Here is a 17,439-nt window from a genome sequence, read left to right on the forward strand (position 1 = left end):
TTTAATACTGCTGCCTTTTGATGAATTCGATGTGATATTGGGAATGGATTGGTTAACCCAACATGATGCAGTGGTAAATTGTAAACAGAAATATATTATGTTGAAATGTCAAGACGGTGAGTTACTTCATGTTGAATCTAACAAGCTAATAGGATTATTTAATATGATTTCAGCAATAGCAGTACAAAAATGTATGAGGAAGGGATATGATGCTTATCTTGGTTATGTGTTGGATACTAAGGTAACTAAGTCAAAGATTCAATCTGTGCCAGTTGTATGTGAGTTTCAAGACATATTTTCGGAAGAATTGTCTGGCTTACCACTTGCCAGAGAAGTGGAGTTCTTTATAGATCTAATTTCGGGGACAACACCAATATCGATAGCACCTTCTTGATTGGCTCCTGCCGAGTTAAAAGAGTTGAAGGTGCAGTTACAATAATTAATTGACAGGGGTTTTGCTTGACCTAGTTTCTCACCATAGGGTGCTCCGGTGTTATTTGTAAAGAAAAAAGATGGATCTTTAAGGTTGTGTATTGATTACCAGCAACTTAACAAAGTCACTATAAAGAATAAATATCCACTGCCTCGAATTGATGACTTATTTGATCAGTTGAAGGGAGCTATTGTATTTTCAAAGATTGATCTTAGTTCGAGTTATTACCAGCTCCGGGTGAAGAATTCAGTTGTTCCAAAAACAACTTTCAGAACTAGATATGGTCATTACAAATTCTTGGTGATGCCATTTGGATTAACAAATGCACCAGCAGTGTTTATGGATTTAATGAACAGGATTTTCAGACCGTCCTTAGATAGGTTTGTTGTGGTATTCATAGATGATATTTTAGTTTATTCTCAAAGTAAAGATGAAAATGCTGAACATTTAAGGATTGTGTTGAAAAATTTATGGGAAAAACAATTGTATGCCAAGTTTAGTAAATGTGAATTTTGGCTACGAGAAGTCAGCTTTCTTGGTCACATCGTATCGCTGAAGGCATCAGGGTTGAACCGAGCAAAATTTTAGCAATTATTAATTAGAGTCCACCAAAGAACGTGTTAGAGGTTAGAAGTTTTCTGGGTTTAGCTAAGTATTATCGAAGATTTGTTAAAGGATTTTCAATGATTGCTTTTCCGATAACTTGTTTGTTGCAGAAAGATGTAAAATTCGAGTGGAGTGATAAATGTCAGCAGAGTTTTGATAGACTGAAGACTTTGTTGATTTAAGCACCTATATTGGTACAACCTGAATCAGGTAAGGAATTTGTAATTTACAGTGATGCATCTTTAAATGGTTTAGGTAGTGTTTTGATGCAAGAAGGTAAAGTGGTTGCCTATGCTTCAAGATAACTTAAACCACATGAAAGAAATTACTCGATACATGATCTTGAACTGGCAGCCATAGTGTTTGCATTGAAAATATGGTGGCATTATTTATATAAAAATGTCATATTTACACTGACCATAAAAGTCTAAAGTATTTAATGACACAAAAAGACTTGAATTTGAGGCAACGCAAGTGGCTCGAGTTAATAAAGGATTATGATTTGATTATTGACTATCATCCGGGAAAGGCCAATGTTGTGGTGAATGCACTGAGCAGGAAATCTTTGTTTACTTTAAGAGGAATGAACACCTGGTTATCTTGTTCAGATGATGGTTCAGTTGTAGCTTAATTGAAAGCTAGACCGACATTTATACATCAAATCTATGAATCACAGAAGAGTGACAATGAGTTGCAAGTTAAACGGGAACAATGTCAAAAGAATTCTGATTCAGAGTTTCAAATTGGGTCTGATGATTTCTTGTTGTTTAAAAATAGAATATGTGCTCCGAAGAACTCAGAACTGATACAAAAGATTTTGTATGAAGCTCATAATGGTACAATGTTAGTTTATCTTGGTGGTAATAAAATGTATAATAATTTGAAAAAAATGTATTGGTGGCCGGGAATGAAAAGAGATATTTCTGAATTCGTAGCCAAATGTTTAATATGTCAATAAGTGAAAGCTGAGCATCAGATGCCTTCAGGGTTATTACAGCCAATCAATATACCGGAGTGGAAATGGGAAAGGATTACCATGGACTTTGTAATGGGATTGCCTATGTCACCAAGAAAGAAAGATGCCATTTGGGTAGTTGTTGACCGGTTAACAAAGTCGGCACATATTATACCAGTACGTATGGATTTTTCATTGGATAAATTAGCCGAATTGTATGTATCTGAAATTGTTAGATTGCATGGTGTATCGGTTTCTATTATTTCTTATAGGGATCCTCGATTTACATCTTGATTTTGGCATAAGTTACAAGAAGCATTGGGTACCCAATTGTATTTTAGTACTGCATTCCACCCTCAAACTGATGGTAAATCAGAATGGGTGATCCAGATTTTAGAAGACATGTTACAGTGTTGTGTGCTTGAATTTGAAGGTAACTGGGAAAGGTACTTGCCTCTGATTGAATTTTCTTATAGTAATAGCTACCAATCTAGTATTCAAATGGCACTGTATGAAGCTTTATGTAGTCAGAAATGTAAAACACCATTGTACTGGACAGAGCTCAGTGAAAGGAAGATTCATGGGGTTGATCTAATTCGAGAAACTGAGGAAAAAGTAAAGGTATTACAAGACAGCTTGAAAGCAGCTTCAGACAGATAAAAGTCTTATGCTGATCTTAAAAGAAAAGAAATTGAGTTTGAGTTTGGTGCTAAGGTATTCATGAAAGTGTTACCTTGGAAGAAAGTTCTCCAGTTTGGCCGTAAAGGAAAATTAAGTCCTCGATTTATTGGACCATATGAGGTCATTGAAAGAATCAGACCAGTAGCTTATCGGTTAGCATTACTGCCAGAACTTGAAAAAATTCACAATTTTTTTTATGTGTCAATTTAAGACGGTATCGATCGGATCCATCACATGTTATCTCTCCAGCAGAAGTGGAAATTCAGCCCGACATGACATATAGTGAGGAACTAATTAAGATCTTAGCACGGGAAATAAAAGAGTTGAGAAATAAAAAGATAGCATTTGTAAAGGTTCTTTGGCAGAAACATGGAATTAAAGAAGCTACTTGGGAACATGAAGATATCATGAAAAGGCAGTACCCGAATCTCTTAACTGGTAAGATTTTCGAGGACGAAAATCCTTAAAGGGGGAGAGTTGTAACAACCCAATTTCAGTGAAATCGAAATAGTGGTTTCGGTTCCACAAATCTGAGTCTGAAAAATGAAATTATTTAAATTTCATAAATAGATAGGTATTATGATAGGAATATTGCATGAAAATTTTTATCGAAAAATTTTATCAATTATGTGTCTAATTGCAAAAAGGACTAAATTGAATAAAATGTCAAAGTTGAATTCTAGTAGTTATAAGGATTAAATAGCTATAGAATTAAAAGTTAGAAGTCCTTATATGGCAATTAGACCATTGATGAAAAATATGTAGATATTTTTAATGAGTCATCCATGGAAAAATTGAAAAAGGTTAAGGATTAAATTGGAAATTGAATTAAATAAAGTATGATAATTGATTAAATAGAATTAAAAATCATTTTATATCATCTTCTTCTTCATAAGATACATGGAAACCCTAGGAAAGAGAAAGGAAACTTTTCAAGCTTGAATCGATAAGTTCTATGTCCCGTTTTTAGTAATTTTTATATTTTTGATATCGAGAAAGCTTAATTTCTTTATTTGAGTGATTAAATTAAAAGAAAACCAAAGTTTAGAAAATTACCCATGGATGAATATGCTGTAAATTTAAAGTTTCTGGTAGAAAATGAATGATTATTGATAGATAAACCACTTTTACAAAGTGATTTTTAGTGAAAACATGTGTAGGGACTAAATTGCAAAGTAGTGAAATCCTTAAAAAAATTCTAAAATTTATGAAATACATGTGCTGTAAAAGTTATATTAGAATTTTGAATAAGCTTGGAAAAAGGAGTAAATTGCATGAATTTCAATTTTCAAGCCTAGGGATGAAATTGGAATTAACTAAAAGTTTAGGGGCAAAATGGTACTTTTGCCTAAAATGTGAAATGGGCTTGATTAAATGTAAAAATCATAGAATTGATGATTAAATTTATTTATATAGATCTGGAAATGTTGAACAAAGAAAAAGATCAAGGGAAAGAAAAAGTCTCGGACTAGTAAATACGATCAATTGTCAAGGTAAGTTCGTATAACTAAATTAAGCATGTAGATGTGTTGAATTGATTTTTGAATTATGTACATCATGATTTGTAATTTGTATGTACAAGTAATAAACCAATAATGGTTTGTGATTTACATGCACATGATGAAATATTACAAGAATCCGTTTGAATATTGATTTCCGATTGGACACGTGATTACCGTGTATATGAGATCCTGCATATGATGCAGTACAGGTTATTCCAAAAGGATAATCTTTTGATCTCATTATGAAAAGGAAACGTATCCTGAAAGGGTGATACTTGAAAAGGACTTATGTACCCAAGTGGTACAACTTGAAAAGGTTATGTACACTTTGTGTGTACACTTGGAAAGGTTAGGTATACTTTGTGTATACCGTATGAAAAAGAAAGGTATACTTTGTATGTACCACTTGAAAATGAATGTACACCTCAAGTGTACAATTGGAAAAGGAAAGGTCCATCGAACATTCAATAATTCAGCGGTAACGACATACATAGATATATAAACAGAAATGGTATGATAAGCTCATCTATGCATTTTAGTGTTTTTGAAAACTAATAAATTGGTTGAATGATTGTGTATAGGCCTTATTTTCTAATTGACTAAGTTAATCGACATATTACTTAATCTGTAAATTACTTGATGAACATGAATGATAAGTTTATTTTGGTTATATGAACTTACTAAGCATTAATGCTTACTAGGTTTATTTTTCCGGTTTTATAGTGCTCAAAGCTCGTGAAGGTTGGATTTTGTGTCAGAGTTATCATCACACTATCTATCCCTTGATTTTGGTAAAAATGTTAGACTTATTTTGATATAATGGCATGTAGAGACTAATGTAGGCAAGTAATACTTAGAAATTATGGTTTGTAATCTAGCCATTCGAATGGCTAGTAATGTATGTTTTAAAGATGATACGGTATGGTATTGTATCATGAGTTGTTTTTGGTTAATCAAGTTAATTAAAACCATCCATGAACACAAATTGTCAAATTTTATGTAAGAGTAAGTTTAGAAGTATGATTGAAAATAGGAACATATCACTTTGAATATTGGAAATTGGTTGAAATGGATGGTATATACTTGTAAGTTTTTAAGCAAGGAATTGGTTAAGTTTGGGTAAGAAATAGGGCTAGGAAATGGCCTTAATTCGTCCACATGAGTAAGACACACGGGCGTGTGTCTAGACCGTGTGTGACACACGATAAGCCCATGGGTATGTGAAATGGTCGTGTGTCCCCTGTATCCTTAAATTTAAAGTCAGGATAGTACAATGGCAAAAGACACAACCATGTGTCTTGGTCATGTGTCAAAATGATGTGAAAATGGCTTAAAATGGTGAAAAATCAGTGTATCACACGACCTAGCCACATAGGCTTATGCCCAGGCCGTGTGCCCCTCTGATACTTAAGAAATTGCAAGTCAGAATTTCACATGGGCTGGCCACACAGGCATGTCCCAAGCCATACGGGCGTGTGCCCCTATCTTCAGGGATAAATTTCCAAAGTTGCCAGTTTAGTCCCGAACCACATCTAAAGCATGTATTGGGCCCCGTAGGCCCATATTAGGGACTTTTTGATGAAATTAGAAAAGTTTTGATTTGGAATGCAAATTTATGACTCGGTTTTGTACAAATGCTAATGTATAAGTTCGAAAATGCCTCGTAACCCTATTTTGGTGACGGATACGGGTTAGGGGTGTTACATTCTCTCTAGTTTCCTTAACCAAGTCGACCCCGTGATCTATTTCTCACTAAGTTCGGTCCAATACAAGGGTGTTCGGCACTTGCGGCCATACAATGCCTCATAAGGTGCCATTGTTATACTCGACTGATAGCTGTTGTTATAGGCAAATTTGACCAATGGTAGATATTTTTCCCAACTACCCTGAAACTCTAAAACACAGCATCGAAGCATATCTTCAAGTATCTGAATTACCCTTTCGGATTAACCGTCAGTTGATGAAATGCAGTACTAAAATTCAATTTCGTACCCAAGGTTTCTTGCAACTTTTTCCAAAACCTTGAAGTAAACCTCAACTCCCTATCTAAGATAATAGAAATAGGCACCCCGTGCATTCTCACAATCTCCACAATGTATAGCTCGGCTAGCTTATCAAGTGAGAAATTAGTACGTACAGGTATAAAGTGAGCCGATTTCGTCAATCTATCAATAACAACCCAAACGACATCTTTCTTATTCAGTGTCAAAGGCAAACCCGTTACAAAATCCATCATAATTCTATCCCATTTCCACTCGAGCACCATCACTGGCTGAAGTAAACCCGAAGGCACTTGGTGTTTGACTTTCCCTTGTTGATAAATCAGACATCTCGAAACGAACTCAGAGATATCTCTTTTCTTGCCTGACCACCAATACATTTTCTTCAAATCACTATACATTTTTGTACTACTCGAATGCACAGATAAACAACCATTATGCACTTCATGAAGAATTTTCTGAATAATTTCATCATTCTTTGGTACACAAACTCTACCTTGGAACATCAAGCAATTATCAGGTCCGACATGAAAATCTGAATAATTAATCGATTCGCAATGAGCTCTCTTGGCTTGCAAATCACTGTCACATTTTTGGGCTTCACAAATCTACTGAATAAACATCGGCCTAGCTCTCAACTCGGCTAGAATAGAACCATCATCAGATAAGGTCAATATTGTGTTCAATGCTCTCAAAGAAAATAAAGTCTTCCTACTCAAGGCGTCTGCGACTACTTTCACTTTACCCAGGTGATAGTCAATCACCAACTCATAATCTTTCAACAACTCGAGCCATCTTCGTTGCCGTAAGTTCAAGTTCTTTTGAGTCATCAAATACTTTAAACTCTTATGGTCAGTCCAAACATGACATTTCTCTCCGTACAAATGGTGTCGCCATATCTTCAAAGTGAACACAATAGCTACTAATTCTAAATCATGCGTCAGGTAATTCTTCTCATGTAGCTTCAATTGTCTCGAGGCATAAGCTATCACCTTACCTTCTTGCATCAACACACATCCTAGTCCATTTAGTGATGCATCTCTATAAATCACAAACTCTTTGCCCGGTTCAAGTTGCATTAAAACCAGTGCCTCAGTCAATAATGCCTTCAACTTCTTTAAAATTTACTGACATTTTTTAGACTATTCAAACTTGACATGTTTTTGCAACAATCTCGTCATAGGAGAAGCAATCATCAAAAATCCTTTAACAAATCATCGGTAATAATCGGCTAAGCCCAGAAAGCTTTTGACTTTGGATACATTTTTTGATGGCTTTCAATCAACAATTGCCAAAATTTTACTTGGATCAACTCGAATACGATCACTTGAGACATTATGGCCCAAAAATCCAACTTCCCTTAGCCAAAACTCACTTTTACTAAACTTAGCATACAACTATTTGTCTCTCAAAGTTTGTAAAATAGTTCTCAAATGCTCGGCATGCTCGGTCTCATCACGAGAATAAATCAGTATGTCATCAATAAAAACAACTAAAAACTTATCCAAATATGGTTAGAAAATTAAGTTCATCAAGTCCACGAAAATAGCAGGGGCATAAGTTTATCCAAATGGCATAACAAGAAATTCATAGTGCCTGTACCTTGTTCTAAAGGCAGTCCTTGGCACATCCAACTCTTTAATTCGCAACTGGTAGTATCTGGATCTCAAATCTATCTTTGAAAACACTGTTGCCCCTTTCAATTGATCAAACAAGTCATCTATCCTCGGCAACGGGTACTTGTTCTTTATGGTTACCTTATTAAGCTATCGGTAATCTATGCAAAGTCTCATAGATCCGTCTTTCTTCTTTACAAATAATACCAGAGCACCCCAGGGGGAATAACTTAGTCTCGTGAATCCCTTATTTGTCAAGTCTTGCAACTAAGCTTTTAATTCTTTCAATTTGATCGAAGCCATTCTATACAGAGTAATAGATACCGGTGAAGTACCAAGAACTCAATGCTAAACTCCACTTCTCTAACTAGAGGTAACCCAGGCAACTCTTCTGGGAACACATTCAGATATTCACAAACTATCGATATTGATTCAATTTTCAATTTAGACTCTTTCGTGTTTAACACATAATCACATCCTTTTCTTATACATTTCGGGGCTAACATTGAAGAAATCACCACAGACAATCTATCTGACTCATCTGATTCAACCTGAAAATTTTCACCACATTCACATTTCAATTCAATAACTTTCTGTCTACAATTTACTATAGCATCATGCAACGTCAGCCAATCCATACCCAAAATAACATCAAACTCATCAAATGGCAACAACATCAAGTTAGCTGAAAAACAGTAACCCCTAATCATCAAAGGACATTTCTTACATACTTTGTCAACTAAAACATGCTTGCCTAAAGAGTTTGACACCTTAATAAAAAATTTGGTAAACTCGACAGAAAATTTCTTATTATTTAACAAATTCATAAAAACATACGAATGGGTAGATCCAGGGTCAATCAATGCAATAACATCAGTATCATAAAGAGACAAAGTCCCAGTAATAACATCAGAAACGCTGCTTCTTCGCAAGGGCAGATGGAATAGGCTCTCGCCGGTGCTCGAGCTTTAGATCTCACAGTGGTTTCTTTAGTCACACCTTTACTACTGGCTCTATTTCTAGTATTCCTCTGGGGCTTTCCTCTAGAAGAAGTATTACTAGGCCCTGCACTTTGAAATTTCTCTTTCTCTGCCATCTCCGGGAAATTTCTGATAAAATGCTCTTGTAAACCACACTTGAAACAAGCCTGGTCATTAATTCTACACTCGCTGGGATGTCTTTTTCCACATTGCCACATTCGGGTCTGTTAGACTTTACATTACCCACACTAGCCATAGAAGTAGCCTAAGATTTAATGTAATACCCCATACCCGTATCCTATACCGTAACAGAATATGAGGCGTTACTCAACTTTAAACTCAAGCTTTCATTCCTTTCTAAGTTACCGAAACTCTGTCCAATTTTAAAACTTATCAACATACCATGAATATGGCCTTACGAGGCCCAAAACACACATCGTAAATCATTCAGGACCATTCGGTCCCTTTTTCCATCTATAGAAAAATGTCACTTAACACAGGGACACATGCCCGTGTGGAAGGGTAACACGCCCGTGTGATCATTTTGACATGGTCGTGGGTCGTGCTGATGGCCCGTGTGGCTCACATGGCCTAAGGACTCTAGGACACACCCGTGTTCCACACCCGTGTAGAATTAATTTCTAATTCACACCTACAGGGGTTTTCACACGGCCAAACACAAGCCCGTGTCATTGACCCGTGTCCCTCACATGCCCACGACACGCCCGTGTCCTAGCCTGTGTGCAAAAACCTTGGTATTCTCTTTTTGACATCAACATGCTTATAATGTCACACAGCTAAGGCACACGCCCGTGTGCTAGGCCGTGTCCTCCACACGGTTGAGACACACGGTCGTGTCTCTGCCCGTGTGTTCAATACCATGCATACTAACTTGATATTTTTACGTGCAGGGAACACACGACCAGACCACACGCCCATGGGGCAGACTGTGTGTCACACAAGGCCTAGACACATGCCCTGTGTCTACCCGTGTGGACAGTATAAGGCTATTTACCAAGCCTCCTTGCCACCTTTACATATATAGTTCCATAAAAATACCAACCAATATCGAAACAAGTAAAACTCCTATAACTAAATCATCCATAATAGACATTCATTCAACCATGAGAATGCATCTTTTATAAATTCAAAATGAATATTACTGTCATTCAAGCTTAATAAAAATTAAAGGGTTTCCAACCCAAGCCAACACATTTGGCCAATTCTCAAAGACACAAAATAATAAAGTCTAAGTCCTATACATGCCATATCAAAAATATAAATCCAACTATACTGAATGCTTCAGTTGATAGTGTGATCAATATTTTTGACTTCTAGAATCCCTGAGCTAGTTAGGCGGCACTGTAAGGAAATGGAAAGGAAAGGGAGTAAGCATAAAAGCTTAGTAAGTTGCATATAAGTAAGTACATAATAACAACATTTTATCAATGATCCACATGCTCATGATACCAAGGTAGGCATAGGCATAACTTATTACCATCCATACTAGCACATACTGTTCAACGAGCTCATATCTCATACATACCAATTAGATACCTGTACCACTCACAACACGATTATACTTTCCTCATTAGCTTAGGAATATAACGTTCACTGTTGAACCATTTGGAACACTACCGGATATTCATCAAGCCTCAAACGTGGGTAAGGTGTCGATGCCATGTCCCAGAAATGGTCTTACATTGGATCATATCTCAAGTCTATGCCATGTCCCAGACAGGGTCTTACACTGGCTATCATCTTGTAGTTGATGCATGTCCCAGACATGTCTTACACTAGCTCTCGTCTCAGTGCCGATGCCATGTCCCAGACGTGGTCTTACACTGGCTCTCATAATGCGGCCGATGCATGTCCCAAACATGTCTTACACTAGCTCACACACAAATGACCCAAACGTCACGGCATGAATATTCGATTTATTTCCTAGGTTTGAATAGGAACCCTACTATCTCTATTCCACAATCAAGCAATTCATGCTATATTAATTAAAATATAATTCAACACATACATTAGTAAGGTATTTGTATTATTTACATACAACTTACCTCGAATTACAAAATGTGGCAACTAGTCAGTTTAGTCAATTTGCTTGGTTTTCCCCCGGTCTAGGTTGGGATTTGGCAATTATTGATCTAAAATAGCAAAATGAACTCATTTAATCACTAAATAAATTTAAGCAATTAAAAATTCACATCTTTGGTAAAATGACCATTTTGCCCTTAGACTTTGGCAAAACGATCAATTTATACCTATGCTCAAAAATCAATTTTTTTTGAATTTCTTCACGTCTTAAGCCTAGCTGAATCTTTTTACTCTTATAGAAACCCCAAATTTTCACTATTTCACACATTTATTAATTATTTTACAACTTGTGCAAAATGGTCCCTTTAGGTGTTTTCATGGTAACATCTTTCACAAAAGTTATCTATTATACGACTAAGACTCATATTCTTCCATAAAATTTCAAAAAAAACCTTAAATGCTCTCATGTCGAAACCCTATACCTTCAACCATTTTACAAGATATACCCCTCATTTGAAAGCTCATGCTTCAAGGGTCTCAAAAATGTAAAAATCATTAAGAGAAACTATTAAAATCACTTAATTGAGAGGGCTCAAAGTTGCTGAAATTTTTGAAGTTTTCAAACCCCTACAATGGCTGGTACTTTCGGTTACGAAGAGAGAAAAGATGATAGCTTTTCCTTTTTTTTATTCAAAAGACAACTAGTCAAAATTGGCGACCTACACTTCACCTAATTTTGACCTTCTCTCTAATTTGTCACCCATGGTCAGTCAAGCTATTTTCTAAGGGTCTAATTGCCCTTTAAAGACCCCCAATTTTGCTTCTCTAACTATTTGACACCTTTAGCTATCAATTTAGGACTTTTGCACTTTATGCGATTTAGTCTTTTTTCGCAATTGGGCTCACAAACGTCAAAATTTACTTACCAAATTTTTCATGTACTATTATAAATATGCTATGACTCCAAAATAATAAATAAAAAAATTCTCTGACTTCGAATTAGTGGTCCTGAGACCACTATTCTGACTAGCCCCAAAATCGGGCTATTACATTTCTCCCCCTTAGGGATTTTCATCCTCGAAAATCTTACCGGTGAACAAGTTCAGGTACTAATCTCTCATAGTCTCTTCGGGTTCCCATGTGGCTTCTTCAACTCCATGTCTATGCCACAAAACTTTCACAAGTGCTATACTCTTATTTCTCAACTGTTTGACTTCCTGAGCTAAAATCTTGACCGACTCTTCACCATATGTCATGTCTGGATGAGTCTCAACCTCTGACGGCGACATCACATGCGAAGAGTCTGATCTATATCGACGTAGCATGACACATGAAACACATCGTGATTCTTCTCCAATTTCGGTGGAAAATCTAATCAGTAGGCAATCGACTCTACTCTCTCAATAACCTCATAAGGCCCTATAAAATGAGGACTCAATTTACCTCTTTTACCAACTCTGATGACTTTCCTCCACGAGGACATTTTCAAAAATACCTTATCACCGAATTGAAATTCAATTTCATTTTGTTTCAAATCTGCATAGGTTTTCTATCTATCCGAGGCGGCCTTCAAGCAGTCACGAATCACTCTAACTTTCTCTTTAGTCTCTTTGACTAAATCGACCCCGTGAATCTGACCCTCTCTAAGTTCGGTCTAATATAAGGGTGTTCAACACTTTCGCCTATATAAAGCCTCATAATGCGCCATTTTCAGATTGTCTGATAACTATTATTATAGGCAAATTCAGCCAACGGTAGATACTTTTCCCAACTGCCTTGAAACTCAAGGACGCAACTCCGTAACATGTCCTCTAATATCTGAATTACTCTCTCTGATTGACCGTCGATTTGCGGATGGAAGGCTGTGCTAAAACTCAACTTTGTTCCTAATGCCTCTTGTAAGTTTTCCAAAACCTTGAGGTAAACCTCAGGTGTCTATCTGAAATAATCGATATAGGCACCCCGTGTAGTCTCACAATCTCAAAAACGTACAAGTCGACTAATCTCTTAAGGGAGAAATCGGTACGCATAAGTGTGAAGTGTGCCGACTTTGTTAGCCTATCCACAATGACCCAAATAGCATCCTTTTTCTTCAAGGTTACCGGCAAGCCCATCACAAAATCTATAGTGATTCGATCCTATTTCCATTCGAGGACCATGATAGGCTGAAGTAGACCCGAAGGTACTTGGTGTTCAGCCTTCACTTGCTGACACACTAGGCACTTAGACACAAACTCTGAAATGTCTCTTTTCATACCCGACCACTAATACGTTTTCTTAAGGTCGTTGTACATTTTCACACTGCCCGGGTGGATGGATAAACAACCACTATGTTCCTCTCTCCAAATCTTCTGAATAAGCTTATTGTCTTTGGGTACACAAACTCTATCTTTGAACATTATACATCCATTGGTACAAACACGAAAATCTGATTCGACTTCTGACTCACACAGAGTTTTCTTGGCTTGCAATTTCTCATCACCTTCCTGAGCTTCTCGAATTTCTTGAAGAAAGGTCGATCTAGCTTTCAACTCTACTAGAACCGAACCATCATCAGACAAAGCCATATTGACATTCATTGCTCTCAGTGCAAATAACGATTTTCTACTCAATGCATCGGCAACCACGTTCGCTTTTCTTAGGTGGTAGTCGGTAATGAACTCGTAATCCTTTATTAGCTCTAACCACCGTTGTTGGCTTAGGTTCAACTCCTTTTGAGTCATCAAGTACTTAACTCTCTTGTGATCAGTGAATACCCGACACTTCTTGCCATATAGATGGTATCTCTAAATTTTCAACGTGAATACTATGGCAGCTAACTCTAAATTATGCGTCGGGTAATTTTTATCATGTGGCTTTAACTGTATTGAAGCGTAAGCTATGACCTTACCTTCTTGCATAAGCTCGCACTCCAAACCATTCAAGGAGGCATCGCTATATACCACAAACTCTTTGCCCGACTCCAGTTGCAGTAACACTGAGGTTTCCGTCAATAAAGCCTTTAATTTCTCGAAACATCACTGGCACTTTTCTGTCCATTCAAAGTTGACATCCTTTTGCAGTAGACTTGTCATCAGCGTAGCTATCATAGAGAATTCATTTACAAACCGTCTATAATATCCGGCTAAACCCAAAAAGCTTCAAACCTTAGTTACATTCCTCGGTGATTTCCATTCAACAATAGCCGAGATCTTGCTTGGGTCGACTCTGATCCCGTCACCCGACATAATGTGCCCTAAAAATCTGACCTCTTTAAGCCAAAATTCACTCTTATTGAACTTGGCATAAAACTGCTTATCTCTCAAAGTCTGTAACACAGTTCTTAAATGCTCCGCGTGTTCATTCTCATCTTGCGAGTAAATCAGTATGTCATCAATAAAAACCACTACGAACTTGTCCAAATATGGCCAAAAAATGCAGTTCATCAAATCTATAAACACTGTCGGGGCATTAGTCAAACCAAAGGGCATGACGACGAACTCATAATGCCCGTATCTTGTCCAAAAAGTAGTCTTTGATACATCTTGCTCTTTGACTCTCAACTGATAATAACCAGACCTCAAGTCTATCTTAGAGAACACCGTGGCTGCCTTCAACTGATCGAATAAATCATCTATCCTTGGCAAAGGATACTTGTTCTTCACAGTTACCTTATTGAGTTTTCTATAGTTGATACATAACCTCATCGACCCGTCTTTCTTTTTCACAAACAACACTGGTGCGCCCCATGGTAATAACTAGGTCTCGGAAACCTTTATCTATTAACTCTTGTAGGTGTACTTTCAACTCTTTCAACTCTGTCCGGGCCATTCTATACGGAGCAATAGAAATGGGTGTCGAACCGGGGACTAACTCAATTCTGTATTCTAATCTCCCTCACCAGAGGCAATCCGGGTAATTGTTCTTGAAACACATCTGTACACTCAGAAACCACTGGTACCGATTCAATCTTCAACTCAGCCACTTCAGTATTCAATACAAAAGCTAGATAAGCCTCATATCCTTTCCTCAAATATTTCTCAGTAGTCAAAGATGATATTACTACAAGCTGATTATCTGACTCATCTGGTCCAACTCGAAGAATATTCTCGTCTTCACATTTTAACTCGATTATCTTTTTCGCATAGTCCACTACAACACTATGAGCGGTCAACCAATCCATTCCAAGGATTACATCAAACTCATTAAACGGTAGTAACATCAAGTTAGCTGGAAAATAATTTTCAAAGGGTAATTTCTACATACTTGGTCCACTAGTACATGTCTGCCTAAAGTATTGGACACTTTTATTACAAAATCAGTGGACTCTACTAGCATACTCATGCAAGGTATCAATTCCATACAAATATAAGAGTGGGTAGATCCCAGGTCAATTAAAGCAACAACAGATATTTCATGGATAGAAAAGGTACCCGTGATCACGTCGGGAGACTCTACCTCCTCCCGAGCTCGAATATCAAAAGTCCTTGCAGGCACTCTGCCCTCGGAGCTCACCATAGCATCTCTTGGCATGCTTCTACTGCTAGGCCCACTTTCGGGGTTCTTCTCTGGCCTACCCCTCAAAGGGGCACTACTCGCTTTCACATCTTATTTTCTCTCTCTCATCCAACTCAGGACAATCACGAATGAAGTGTTCCAATGATCCGCACTTGAAACAGCCCCTTTCATTTCCTCAGCACTCGCCAAAATGACGCCTACCACATTGTGAGCATTTTGGCCTATTTGCAACACTTGCGACCGAAGTGGTCTGGGCTTTCGAAGTTGTGTTCTGCCGTTCTTGTTCTTAATCGAATACCACACCGAAGCATTTGATCGGGTAGTGAACTCTCTCGATCTTTTAGATGAGGACTGATGTGATTTCCCCATCTGTCTCTTCTTTGACTCTCGTAACTCAAGCTGCTTTCCTCTTTTCTTTAAATAGCTCTTCGGCCTTACAGGCTTTTCAACAAGTGCTACGAATTCCCGCAACTCTAAAATGCCAACAAACACTCAAATATCTCCATTGAGGCCATCCTCAAACCTCTTACAGATGGGGGCTTCCGCACTATCGCGAATACTTGCTAAGCCTCATAAATTCACTTTCATATTCTACCACCAACATTTGGCCTTGCTTTAGCTCTAAGAATTCCTTCCTCTTTTGATATATGAATCTTTAGCTAATATACTTTTTTCGAAATTCCTCCTGGAAGAATTCCCACGTGATCCTCTCTCTCGGTACGACGGACACGAGTGTGTTCCACCACTGATAAATCGAGTCCTGTAAAAGTCACATTACGCATTTCACGCATTCTTCAGGTGTGCATGCTAGCTCATCAAATACCCTAAGGGTATTTTCCAGCCAAAATTCTGCTCCCTCAGGGTCATCATCTATGTTAGCCCAGAATTCCTCAGCCCCTTGTTTCCAGATCTTGTCTACTAGAGGCTTATCTCTTCTAAACATGTCCGCACCTTGCAGAGCTACCGAGGCATACTAAGGAATCAGAAGAGGTGGGAGAGGTGGAGTGTTTGGATTCCCACGAACAAACTTCGTGTACCAAGCGTCCATAATTTGGAGGTAGGCTTCTTTAGCCCCTCTGCCATGGCCTATATTCACGGGCTCACTCTTAGCTGGCGCTATCCCTTTGGCGGGAGCCAGTGCGTTACTCTCTACATCATCCGCTGTAGCTCTATTAAGTTCTATTTACTATATAAAAACATAATTTATAATGGTTAGAAATCGTCACACTATCAATATACAGTTATGGCATGTATAGCTAAACTCATACTCTCGCTAGGTTAGTCCTAGAACCGACAAAACCTGGCTCTGATACAACTAAATGTAACACCCTATACCCATATCCTATACGGTGATGGAATACGAGGAATTACTCAACTTTAAACTCAAGCTTTCAATCCTTTCCGAGTTACCAAAACTCTGTCCAATTTTAAAACTTATCAACATACCACGAATATGGGCTTACGAGGCCCAAAACACACATCGTAAATCATTCAGGACCATTTCGGGCCCTTTTTCCATCTATAGAAGAATGTCACTTAACACTGGGACACACGCCCGTTTGATCATTTTGACATGGTCGTGTTGATGGCCCATGTGGCTCACACGGCCTAACACTTTAGGACACACCTGTGTTCCACACCCGTGTAGAATTAATTTCTAATTCACATCTACAGGGGTTTTCACACGGCCAAACACACGCCCGTGCCATTGGCCCATGTCTCTCACACGGCCACAACACACCCGTGCCCTAGCTCGTGTGCAAAAACCTTGGTATTCTCTTTCTGATGTCAACATGCTCATAATGTCACACGACCAAGGCACACGCCTGTATGTTGGGCTGTGTCCTCCACACAGCTGAGACACACGGCCGTGTCTCTGCCTGTGTGTTTAATTCCATGCATACTGACTTGATATCTTTACGTGCAGGGGACACACGACCGAACCACACGCCCATGGGGTAGACTGTGTATCACACAAGGGCTAGACACACGCCCGTGTGTCTACCCGTGTGGACAGTATAAGGCTATTTACCAAGCCTCCTTGCCACCCTTACATATATAGTTCCATACAAATACCAACCAATATCGAAACAAGTAAAACTCCTATAACTAAATCAGCCATAATA

Source organism: Gossypium hirsutum, chromosome A11, assembly GCF_007990345.1.
Source record: "Gossypium hirsutum isolate 1008001.06 chromosome A11, Gossypium_hirsutum_v2.1, whole genome shotgun sequence".
Classification (NCBI taxonomy): domain Eukaryota; kingdom Viridiplantae; phylum Streptophyta; class Magnoliopsida; order Malvales; family Malvaceae; genus Gossypium; species Gossypium hirsutum.